This window comes from Clupea harengus, chromosome 5, assembly GCF_900700415.2.
Source record: "Clupea harengus chromosome 5, Ch_v2.0.2, whole genome shotgun sequence".
Lineage (NCBI taxonomy): Eukaryota > Metazoa > Chordata > Actinopteri > Clupeiformes > Clupeidae > Clupea > Clupea harengus.
Genome location: NC_045156.1, coordinates 9,862,446 through 9,874,526, shown reverse-complemented (window position 1 = coordinate 9,874,526; position 12,081 = coordinate 9,862,446). Strand labels below are relative to the sequence as shown.

Here is a 12,081-nt window from a genome sequence, read left to right as displayed (position 1 = left end):
AAAGATCAGCGCTGTTCTTCGGGGCAGGCGGTGAAGGAACACGTGCACTGAGGAGCGAGCCCCGAGGCAGACACTCAGAGGAGTTTCCACACACTGACAAGAGAGGGCTTGCCATAATCACACACATACCTGCATACATGCACACACACACACACACACACACACCTGCATACATGCACACACACACACACACACACACACACACACACACACACACACACACACACACCTGCATACATGCACACATACACACCTGCATACATACACACATACACACACACATACCTGCATACATACACACATACCTGCATACATGCACGCACACACACATGCAAACATACACACACACACCTGCATACATGCACACATACACACACACACACCTGCATACATGCACACATACACACACAATGTAACGTCTTAAGCTTTCAGCAAACACTGGTCAGAGAACAGCTTACTCTCTCCCTGATCTGACTCAAACCTTAAGATTAGATCCACTTCAATTCCAGAATAAGCTGTGAGAGCTGTGGGTATAATTGCTATATTTACTGAAGGGACGCTAATCAATTCTGTGTCTTTATGGGCATCGATAAAGACAAAACAAAATCCATATGATGCAAAAAACACATACAAATCTGCAGTATTTAGGATTTAAGGTGATCTACTAGCAGAAACGGTACTCACAATTATGGTGCAGTATTATGGCACTCACTATTGTGTTTTCATTGGTTTGGCTTAGAATGAGCCCTTCCTATCCAGGGGCGGAGATCCCATTTCGTTGTAGGAGGGGACAATACACGGTAAAATTTCAGAGAGTAATTCCTGGGGGGGGGACACAGGAAAATTGCTTCCTTAGCTTCTCCTACACACATGGAAAGGGAGAGGTATGACCAAATACTTGGTACTAAGCATGTGTTTAAACATGTTGTTAATTATCTATCATAACTCTTATTCAATCTGCAGAGCATCTTTAAGCTCTTCATCTTCTTCACAGAACTCGATCAATTCTAAGATCTGAATTCCAAAGCTCAGAAGAAAATGTATTTGAATTATAGCTTAAAATGATGAGAAGGAGAAACATAACAGCACAGCCTGTCATTTCCACCAGGAGAATTATATCTCCCTCGCTCCAAAGTACTACTGTCAGAGTCATTTAAAATTCTCTACAGTGACAATGCTGTAGCATTCCTCATGTGCTTGATGTTTGTGGTTTTGCTTCGTGGAAGGAAGTACATACAAATAAAGAAAAAACATTTTGATTTCCTTCGCTCCTCCTGCGTTTGTTTTCTGCTTCCTTCTTTCGCCTCCATTCAGAGAGGTGCAGCAAAAGAAAAAAAGAGAGCAGGCTTTGCTAATGACTAGTCTGAGCTGGAGTGGAGTTCTGCAGCACTCAGCAGACATGTTTGCAGGCCATCGTGGTGTTTACGAGCAAACCAGCAGCCCCTGCACGTCCCTGTCATTGTTTGGAATGATTGTCAGGTTCTTGAAGCCAGCGCATATGTAATTTACTTCCTCCGAGGCGCTCACAGAGACATGCTTAATAAGAGACTGCCACTACCGATGCTCATCCAGGAGACAAGGTCAGAATATCATTTAAAAAGGAAGCAGGAACGGATTCTTTATACTTCTCTTCTTCCCTCGATATTAGAAAAGAAAAGAGTAACTAAAAGTCTTATGTACATCAGTACTTTCTGTAATGCCATAGCCAGTAATGGAAGGACATACCTTACTAAATCAGACTAGTGAACAAATGTTATGACTGTGGAGGATAGCAATCTAAATTGCTATTAAAATCAAATTAAAATTGTTTGTCATATTTGTACCACAAAAATGACAATAAGGACTGCTAATGGGTTCTGAAGTTCTCGAGAAGGGGCTTAAAAACAAGAGAAACTTATTTGACAATCATTGAATGTCGAGAGACAAACTGATCCAAATGCACTGGGTGGCATGAAACTGTGGAATAGTGCCAGTATTTACATCTGGTAACATGTCCAGTTGACAGAATATGTTAACACCATCACAATCCCTTGACTAACAGCTTCGTCCTCAGCTTGAGACAGCTGCGTGGCTAATAACAACAAAAGATTTCATATAAACGTCATAACCGTCCTCATAAATCATCTGTACATACCTCCATTATGAAATCCATGTCTGCATAGAGGAAATGAGGGTGTAGATATCAATGTTAGCAAGCCTCCCCTCATGACCTGTTCGTGAGCAGCGCAGACAATGGCATCTTTGTTTCCCCCTCACAGGCCTGTTAGTCAAGAGCTGGGATTACTTTACCCCCTCCAAGTAAAAAAAAAAAAAAAAGAGAGAAAGATCCCGTCGAGTCGGACGGCACACAGAATGGAGCGGCATAACCAAGGCGACAAGAATCGATGGCCAAAGTACTAAGAAATAAAGGGCAAGGGGGGGGGGGAAGAAAAACAAATCTTCCCCTCTCTTTCTGAGAAATGCTGGTCTGAGCACAGTGGGGGGGGGGGGGGGGGGAGTGTGTGTGTGTGGGGGGGGTAACAAGCACCAAAGCTCTACCCGCGAGGGCTCTCCGGAACAGGGGCCGAAGAGAGAGGTCCTTAGGCAGCGTTGGTTGTCAGCAGCCATGATAAATAGAGGCTGCAGCAACTGTAGCTGTAGTTGTTTCAGCTGTTGTAACATTGCGCCAGCAGACCAGACTAGCGTGTAAGCAAGCAAGGATGGGGCTGTTCTTGAGTCCCCAGAGAGACTCTGCTCTGTGCTGTCGTCTCACTTCTAGTTGGTTTGTCTCCACACAAATCCTGACACTCTTCACAGACACCGTACACACACACACACACACACACACTCCTCCACAGCCAAATCTAATGTGTGGTGATATTTATACTCGCAAGAAAGAGAGACTGTCCCCAACTGACACCATGTGTAAGTAAAGACAGAGAGAGTAATCACCACATCTGGCCTCCAAGATCAATCATTACCAAACAGCCAGGCGCATGGTGTGGCTGTCACATACTCAACCATAATGACAGTCCTCCTCCACACTAAGAACTGTTGACTGACTCCCCATTATGGTCCATAAGGATAGCATCCCCATCTACAGGGGTGGGGTGATGTGATTGAATGTCAATGCAATCTGAACTGGCACACCTTCTAGCAGTGCTTTTCAAGTCAAGGTGCACACAACTTGGAGATTGCATCTGCACTGTGCTGTGCTGCACTAAATGGAAGGCAACACAGTCACCTTGTGTGCGACACTGCTAAGGATGAGGGTGTAGATATCAGAGAGCTTCGCCTCATGAGAGCTCCGTTTCAAAAAAGCATAAAACCTTTGATCCATGGTCAGCAACAGAAGATGGGTCTTCGGTTCATACTAATATGGGCGGGCGGATGAATCCATAAGAAAGTGGTGGGTGTTTCGATTCCGATTCCTTACCCCGCATTCCTCGCCATTACCGCTGCGTAGCGTGAGTTATGGGAGGTGTCGCGGATCAGGAGGGAATTGAGAGGAGTCAGGGTGAGATTCTGCCGGCTCCACCGAGTGTTTTATTGGTCAAAGGCTTGACCACCTGGGACCGTCGGAGCCACACAGACACTACAACGAATCGACACAGTGGGCCTTTTTTTTGTAACTCTTGTTACAATTTCGCACACACCTGAGGGTGTTAAAATCTACTGCTGGTGTACCAGCCCTCCTTTTCATCTTAACATAAGCCTCCACCTGTCACAGGGATTAAGAGACAAATCGCACAGACTCTGGGATATCAAACACTGATTTCAAATGAGAGAGTCAGCATTGCTGCCAGAGCCTGTGTAAACATTCCGTTTTTTCGAGGCTGGTGATGTTTTGAAAAAGCAGATCAGACGAACACACATACCAAAGAGCTATATCCCTCGATTGCTCCTCAGTTTTAATGACAGTAATCAGTGAAGCTACAATAGTTAAAAAAAACTGTTCTGAAGATGGAGAAGGAGTACAGTGAAGACCTAAGTTGTGCTAAATGAACCAGCTCTTAATGGGCCAACATTTCTTTGGGAAATTGCATTATATGCCAACTACGATATTGGGAACACTTTGCAGCTTCATTAAAGTCGGCCAGTAATGCGATTGGGCAAAAAAATGTGACTGCATACTGGGAGCCAAATGGCATGGCCTGCTGTTCGAAGAAATGGATTCATAAGGAGCCAAAGCCATGATGTGATTTTCACGGCTTTCATGCCATAGACACACTAAAAACTGCTTGTTTAACCCCACCACCATTCACTCGTTCTCTCTCCAAACTCTGAGGCAGGCTCGGCCTTAAATAAACACTAAATACCTATTGCAGTCGTACTGTCAGATTTGACATCCACACTGTCAATTCAGCACCAAGAAACATGTTATCTTCTTCACGGTAAGCTCTCTCTCACACACACACACACACACACACACACACACACACACACACACACACACACACACCCCTTCAAACATCTAAATTTGCATAATTATCCAATTAGGGTGGCACAGGGCTGAGACGCAGGCTCAGGGGATGGCACAGGCAGGAGGGCTGCACTCCAGCTCAAAATAAGAGGGAGAGAAGCGGCCATATTGCCCCTGCTGCATCCAACCACGCAGGCCTTGCCAGATAACAGACTCCGCCACATCATCTGCCAGGCTGGTAGGCCTTTTACCTCCTCTGATCGACACTAGAAAAGATAATTACAGGTGTTTAAGAGGAAGAGGCCACATCAGTGGGTGGTTGGGGGCACCAATGTGAGTCTATGATAAACCAATGCATAGGATCCAAGTGATACAGACAGAGCAGGCCCATCTCCAATGTAAAGACATCTGTGAGTCGATTTGTGTGTGTGTGTGTGTGTGTATTGGTGTGAAAGAAAGAGGAAGACAGAGAAAGACAGAGAGAGGGGCAGACGCACGTTAGAGATCGCAGCTTAAACATGATTGGCCAGTCTGCAGACACCACACGCTGTGCCTGATTTTACATTGAATGTACTAAACCTGCAGCTGATTGTGTAATCAACACATATCACCACCCTCTAAACGCTGATTTATGCTTCTGCATAGAATCTTCACCGTAGGTACGGCATAGCCACAGGGCTAGGTAGCCTGGCGTGCACCTCCCCAGAAATGGAATTGTGATTGGTGCCCTTGGGGGTTTGTTGATGAAGTTAAGTTTTCAGTCGCGATTCTTTTCCCATAATTTTGCCCGACCTTCCCTGACCCTCCCATGAATGCAGATGCATAAGTCAGAAGAACCGCCATGTGTGCGATCTGTTTGTCTGGTCTGTCAGAGTGAAAAAGCGGTCTGTAGTCTGTGAGAAAGAGAGCGAGAGCGAGCATATCTGTGTGTGCGTGTGTGTCATCACACACAGTGCATCTCAATGCGACCAGGCCAGGGTACTTCCACACATTACAGAGACCCAGCTGCTGGCTCCGGATTGTTCTGGCAGCAGCCGGCGCCGCTGACAGCCTCAGACCAGCCCTGGCTAACCAACCCTCCACGGCTGCCCAGAGGGGCCCGGCGCTGCCATTCTCAAGTCTGCCCGCAAAATACTGCAGGCTACTGAGGGTGACGGGAACTCCCTCTCACCTGATGTCCTCATTACAGATATATGAGAGGAGGAGAGAGATGGGGGGAAGGACAGAGAGAGAGAGAGAAGGAACAAGGGAAACTGACCTCTCACAGTCTCTTTGGGGGATAGTCTGAACCCATACCAAGGTGTATTTCTCTCACAGATGGACATAACACTACCCAAGATACCAAGTCAGAGTAAATGTGTCAATAAAAAAAAAAATAAATAAATAAAAAAAATCCATCGGCAGCAAGATCAAAAAGGCTTGCAGGGAGTGCCTGAGGGTGAGTGTAGGTATAGTTCAGTATCTGTGTCTTTATAAGAGAGAAAGAAAGTGTCTACGGCTGTGTTGGTGTGTGTGTGTGTGTGAGTGTGTTGGTGTGTGTGTGTGTGTGTGTAAGTGTGTAAGTGTGTGTGTGTGTGTGAACACTAACAAGCAGCTGGCACGGCGCCAGCCTGCCAGGGCATTCAGGCCACCTGTGCGTTGGTCTCAGAGCCCTGTGGTGCTGAGGAGAGATGTCGGTGGGTGGTCTGAGCGCACCCTCTGTAAGCACAGCCCGAGAGAGTGGCAGACTCAGGGGCAGAGCTGGGCACAGCCCGAGAGAGTGGCAGACTCAGGAGCAGAGTCGGGCACAGCCCGAGAGAGTGGCAGACTCAGAAGCAGAGCCGGCCCAGGTACGGCCCTGATCCGGCCCAGATCCGGCTAGATCTGCGCCGGCTCCATCCTTCCTGCTCCTTCACCTATCTGGCCTGCTGCATGTCTCTTGTGAAAGGAGGGGAACACGAGGGCCTGTGCACTGTGACTTTCAGACGACCTTTCAGATGTGCTCATCAGCGGCGTTCGGTTTTCCTTTTGTTTTGTGAAGTGCAGGATGAGGCAATCTCACAGCAAGGGGAGGACAAGTCATTTCATTTTCTCTCTCTCTCTCTCTCTCTCTCTCTCCGTGTGTGTGTGTGTGTGTGTGTGCGTGTGTGTGTTTGTGTCTGTGGCTGTGTCTGTGTGTGTGTGTGTGTGGTGTTTCTTTGTTCTGCTGGTCCACTAATTGCTCGATTATCCCTAATCACCAGAGCCATCAAGGCTTTCGGTTTTGATTTTTTTTCTCTAGCTAATATGTGCTGAAATCGCTGGTGACTGCAAAAGTAACACTTCCTCCACTGAATGAACTAAATAACTGCAATTGTGCCTCTGCATGGAATATTGAGTGTCGTGTTAAGAGTGATAAATCAAATGTTGGCTCTTGACATTCTTACAGTGCAAAAGTCCAAAACCTGCTTATTAGTGTTGTTCTCTGCCACATTCTCTTAATTTCTATTTGTAGCTGAACTATCCTTGTTTTCTAACATTGAAATAAATCAAAGCCTTTCAACTTCCAAAATGTGTCTTTCTTTAAAAAAAATATCGAACTAAGCTTCAAGCTACGTGAAGTAAAAAGAAAAGTGTAAAAATCAGAGCACTGGGCAGAGCATTCGGAAGCCTGGAGGAGTTTGAGCTTTACTCTTCCTCTCCATTGCTTCCCTCCTCCCTCTGAGTTCCGCTCAGTGTGGTAGGATTACGATGCCACGGTAGAGAGTGTCTCGCTCACTGCTGGAAATACTAAGCGTCTGAGGAGCGTGCTGCAGGTATACAGGAGCAGCCATTACGGCATCCGCATGGGCTTCTCCGCTCTGGGCGCCTCAGGGCTTTCAGCTCCAGAGGAGCGCGGGTGACCAGGTTTCCAACCACACAATCAGTTTCCCCGCCAGATTGTCCAGGGCCTGTCTGTCTGTTTTCATCGCTGTCTTTGTCCCTCACATTTATTTTAGTTACGCCTCCTTCTTAGTCCACGAGACTTTTTCATTTAATGAACACATATTGGCTAAATGAAGATGTGTCGCTTTACATAGCACTTACTCCATGGAATTAGCCTCGGATTCCTAGGATTTTGTTTGACAGACGGCACAGGGGAGGTCAGTACGCCATGCTCTAAGATCACAAGGCTCAGGGGGGAAAAAAAGATGAAGAACACAAACTGCCACACATAAACTACCCATATCCTCTTCTTGCTCTCACTCAGTCTCTCTATCCACCTCTCTCTCTCTCGCTCCCAATCTCTTGCTGTCTTTTACTGTCTCTCTTTCTTTCTTTTTCTCTCTCTGTCCTGACACTTTCATGTGATTACCATAGAATACCCACATCACTAAAACCACCACAACCCTCGAGTGCCTCGTATAGTTTTATCAAATAACAGCACCACGATCCATTTACACATTACTACATTGTCTGCCACAATGCCTACCACGGCGATGGAAATGAACGTCTCCTCCTGCTTCTTGGCCAAGGTCATCAGAGAGAGGCAGATTGATGAGGGGTAATCTCCAACCTCGCTCCATTGCAGTGCAGCCATAAAGACAGGCGCATCCTCGCAGCTGCAGCTAACCCAATAGCAGAGGCACTTTCCTCTATGGCCTGCTGAGCTGCTTTTGCCAAAGCCCCCCACACACAATGACAAGCTGAAAGAGGTTGCGAGATAGTCTTCATTTTTGTCAGCGTGCATGTACACTTATTCAAACACACACACGTGGTGCGTGCGTGTGCATGCGCACACAGACACACACACACACTCACACACAGTGACATAACAGCTACCCAACATACACTCACCTAAATCTCGTACATTGTCTTTGAAGCCATCACACACTTGCACACACCTAAGCCCTCACACGCGCACACGCACACGCACACGCACACGCACACGCACACGCACACACTCTCTTTTCATGTATTACAGACACACAAAGTCTGTACAAAGGGCTTTAGATTCCCTGTGCAGCTTCTCTTTAGAGATTCATTATTCCTCTTTGTGTCTGTCTGTCTGTTGCAATATCTTTGCAATGAGGCCTCAATCAGAGCACTGCCAGTCTCAACAGACTGAAAGGGTATCAGTCATCTATCCACATGCGGCCACACTCACAGATCGTGGCCCTGATCAATGGCAAAAAAATCAGCATGATATAATTGCTCTTTGTATGTGTAGCCCAGGACTCCAGTCCTCCGTGGTTAACACAGATCAGTACAAAAACCACAACAACATTTCCATTTGCAATACGTCAGTCATTCTGCCCAAAGTGATTTTACAATTGAGGGAGAGAGCAAGCAAATTGCCCATCAAGGAAAAGACAAACATCGAAAGGGGCAATGAAAAAAAAAAAAAATGTAATCGGAAATACAAGTGTCAAACAGGGCACCGAAAGGAATCTGAAATATGTAAGTGTAGCTGCACTGCGGGAGGCAGGTACTGCTTCCTGCTTCGGCCATATTTTGAGAGTCAAAATGCTGCCGTAAGTGCCGTGCCCTCCACTGCCAACCAGCCCCCTCTGGGGTGGAGGTTTATAAACAGAAAGGTGGCTTTGGCAAGAGCCTGGGGAGACTCCAAGAGGAGACATCTGCGGTGCAATCTGGTGAAGGAGCGAACTGGTCAGGATACAAGGTCACCGTTTATGCCACTGTGGTTGCAGAGAAGAGTGGGGGAAGCACACCTCTTCTCCTCTGTTTGGGGCTTATTTCTCCGCCTTGTTTTTGCTCTCCATCTATCTATCTATCTATCTATCTATCTATCGAACTATATATCCTATAGTTTCCTGTCCATAGCTGCTGCAGTGGCATACACATAGATGATTTGTAATCTCCAAAAGAATGTAGCGTGCCAGAGTGTGTTGTTGTGCTTCCGTGAGTGCGCATGATGCAATGCAGTTTCCTGTGATTCTGTGCGTTTCATGTCAATGCTACTTCTGTGATTAATGTTCGAATTTAGAATGTGCCGATGTTAGTAGTGCCTGTTGCCATTTCGTCTGTGTTGTGTGTAATGCCCTGGTGTACTTTTCCTTGTGTGTTAGCGTCTTTGTCTAACCTTGCCCTGTTCGTTGTGTCTGCTTATAAGATTCCTGCCATCCTGCCCATTCTGCATCAGTCCTGAACACTGTCTGTGGTAAATACATGGCAAGCCGCCAAAGGCAAGCCTTTGAGTTGTTTCCTCATTGCAATAATAATAACACCCCTGCCACCATACCAGAGACAAATGGTAATAGCAGAATTGTGACATTAAACACGTACACACACACAATCTATGACACAATCTAACACACACACACACACACAAGATCTGACAATCCCTGCCAGCACCCTTTACACTACAACCAAGAGACCATGAGAAATAGAAAACAGCACACACACAATACAATACACACACACACACACACACACACACACACACACACACACTTTCCAATAACTTAAGTTGTGACGAAAATTAAACTTATGATCGTTTTTCCTCCTTTCTCTCCTCCTCATTGCTTTTGTTTCTCCCCCATTGTGACCCACCAACATCCCACTATATAATGATAATTCCCCCAACAATACTCTTATACGACACAATAGGTTTGATCACATAAACTTACGGTAAGGTGTGGAGCGTAGAACCGCTCTCAAGATGGAGTGCCCTTTTGAGGGCATCGGAGGCCACCAGTTAAATGGCAGATCTCAGCATTAAATCAGGCTATTAGAAGAACAAAAGAGCCTTTTTTCCAGCAATGATGAAAGGTTCTTGAAGGTCCTGGAACTTTTTTAAGAACACAGACACAGAATACAAAATCGTTCTGAGGACACCGCTGTGCTCCTGGTCTGATCGACACTGTCTGAGACACCACAGGTAGGCCTAGAACTTTTAACTGCTGAGCAACATCAAAGATTTTTTTTGCATAAACTAGCAAAGCTAGGGAGAGGGATGACTGCACAGGCTGTGCCAATTTTGAAGATTTAGGTTGAGTGCGATCTTTTCTATAGCCCACAGCTGACATGGAGCACTTAGATTCACCACTCTAGTGGGAAATGAACACAGAGAGGAGGGCTAGCGTGGCTCGCGGCAGCTAATTGCATTCGGCCGCTGCACATCGAGCCTCGTTCAGGGCCTGCCCTGCCTGACCTCCTCAAACAAATTTCACAATACTCTCCAACTACGTTTGGCGTCGAGATCTCAGAATAAAAATCCACACAGTAGTGTAGCAACTACTAGTTAGTAGCACAAAAGAAAATAACCTAACCGCACACACTAACTTATCTTCTTAGAGCGTCAGAGGGGTCTTCAGCCTGCAGAAGAACCTTTGGGGCTACTTGACCCTAATTTACTTTAGCTGCAAAGAACCGTTTGAGACAAAAGAATAATTTTTGTGTGTCTGTGGTATGGTATGTTTTTTTTGTTTTATTTTATCCAAAACAGCTGGGGATTGTGCAAACAAAGCTTACCTGATCTTCGACTACCTGACTTCAAAAGAAGAGCTCTTGGCTCTACACTCTGAAGCCAGTGAATCACCTTAACGACACTGATTTGAGGTAAAGCCTATTTTTGCTTCACAGCAGACACTTTGCTTTCTTTCTCTGAGTTTATTGATTTAGCTCTGTCTGCTTTAGTAACTGACACGAGTCCTTGCTAATTTGGGCGCATCGCACTCAATCTCGCGCTGGCACTCAATCTTATTAATTGATTACATTTTTAATTCATCAACTCCATCTGTGCTGAGCTGTCACGGCTGTCATGGTTTGATGAGAATGGAGACAGCTGTCAAACACCACTCAAACTAACTACCCCCTACTGTATGATGTTCAGAGTCATCTGGGACAAGGAACATAAAGATATAAAAAAATCTCTGGATAGCAGATGTGTGTAAGCTATAAGCTACTTTATTAAAATAATTGAAGTACTATAAGTTAGAGATAAAAGTTTTAACTCAACTGACAGCATACTCAACATAAAGATTGGTTTAAAATTTGTAAAATGTGTGATCTGTGTAGACGCTTCAGGTTTTATTCTCTTGAACTTTAACAGAGATAAACCGTTTCTTTTAAACGCGCAGAGGAGCATACAGATACATATAATATTAAGTCTGAACAGCAGATGTGTAGAGCCCATCTTTGTTTTGGGTTAAGCTAGTTTAAGATTTGACTTAACTCACAGATGCATATCAAAAGCCTGAAAACCTCGCTAGTGTAAGTTTTTATTCCATTGACAGAAAGGCATAAATTATACGCTAAACAAGTACAGACTCAGAGGAGTGACCTCGCGTCCACAGAGCTGGAAGAGATGCACGGGGGGAAAATGATGGTGCTTCACTGTCAATCCCGTCATTCAAGAAGCCAGCTGAATCTCTCACTCAGCCTCGCTACCTCCGTTTCTGCGACACCCGTTAAGGTGGACTGGGCGCTGCTCCCTTGACCCTGGTGCCCCTGAAGGCCAGAAGGGGGTTGTGGTTCCGCCTTAAGTAGGTCCCCTGTGTGCGGTTTTCACAGTCGGCAGTGATGAGTGGAACTTTGACATAGTTTGCAGTGACGGTGCCAGCCAGCTCTGTGGTGTGGTCATGTGCCTCATAAGCTGAGGATCATATGCTTCCCCTCCCTCTCTCTCTCTCTCCCTTAACGCCCTCATGCTTTCTCCTTGCTGTTTTCTTCTTGTTTTCTCCCTGCCTCCCTCTCTCTTTGTCACACTTCACTTAAAC

At 45.8% G+C, this 12,081-nt stretch overlaps 1 protein-coding gene across 9 annotated transcripts in view; it reads right to left on the bottom strand.

Moving 5' to 3' along the window:
- The window catches only part of LOC105909843 (band 4.1-like protein 1), a 92,136-nt gene that overhangs the window by 57,814 nt on the left and 22,241 nt on the right, over positions 1-12,081 (bottom strand). Inside the window, exon 1 of one of the 9 annotated variants that reach the window (XM_031567637.2) lies at positions 2,135-2,386. The exons of the other annotated variants lie outside the window; for them this stretch is intronic. The gene's annotated coding sequence lies outside the window, so the exon portion shown is untranslated. Of the gene's footprint in view, positions 1-2,134; positions 2,387-12,081 lie in introns of those variants that run through there. 9 annotated transcript variants of the gene reach the window in all.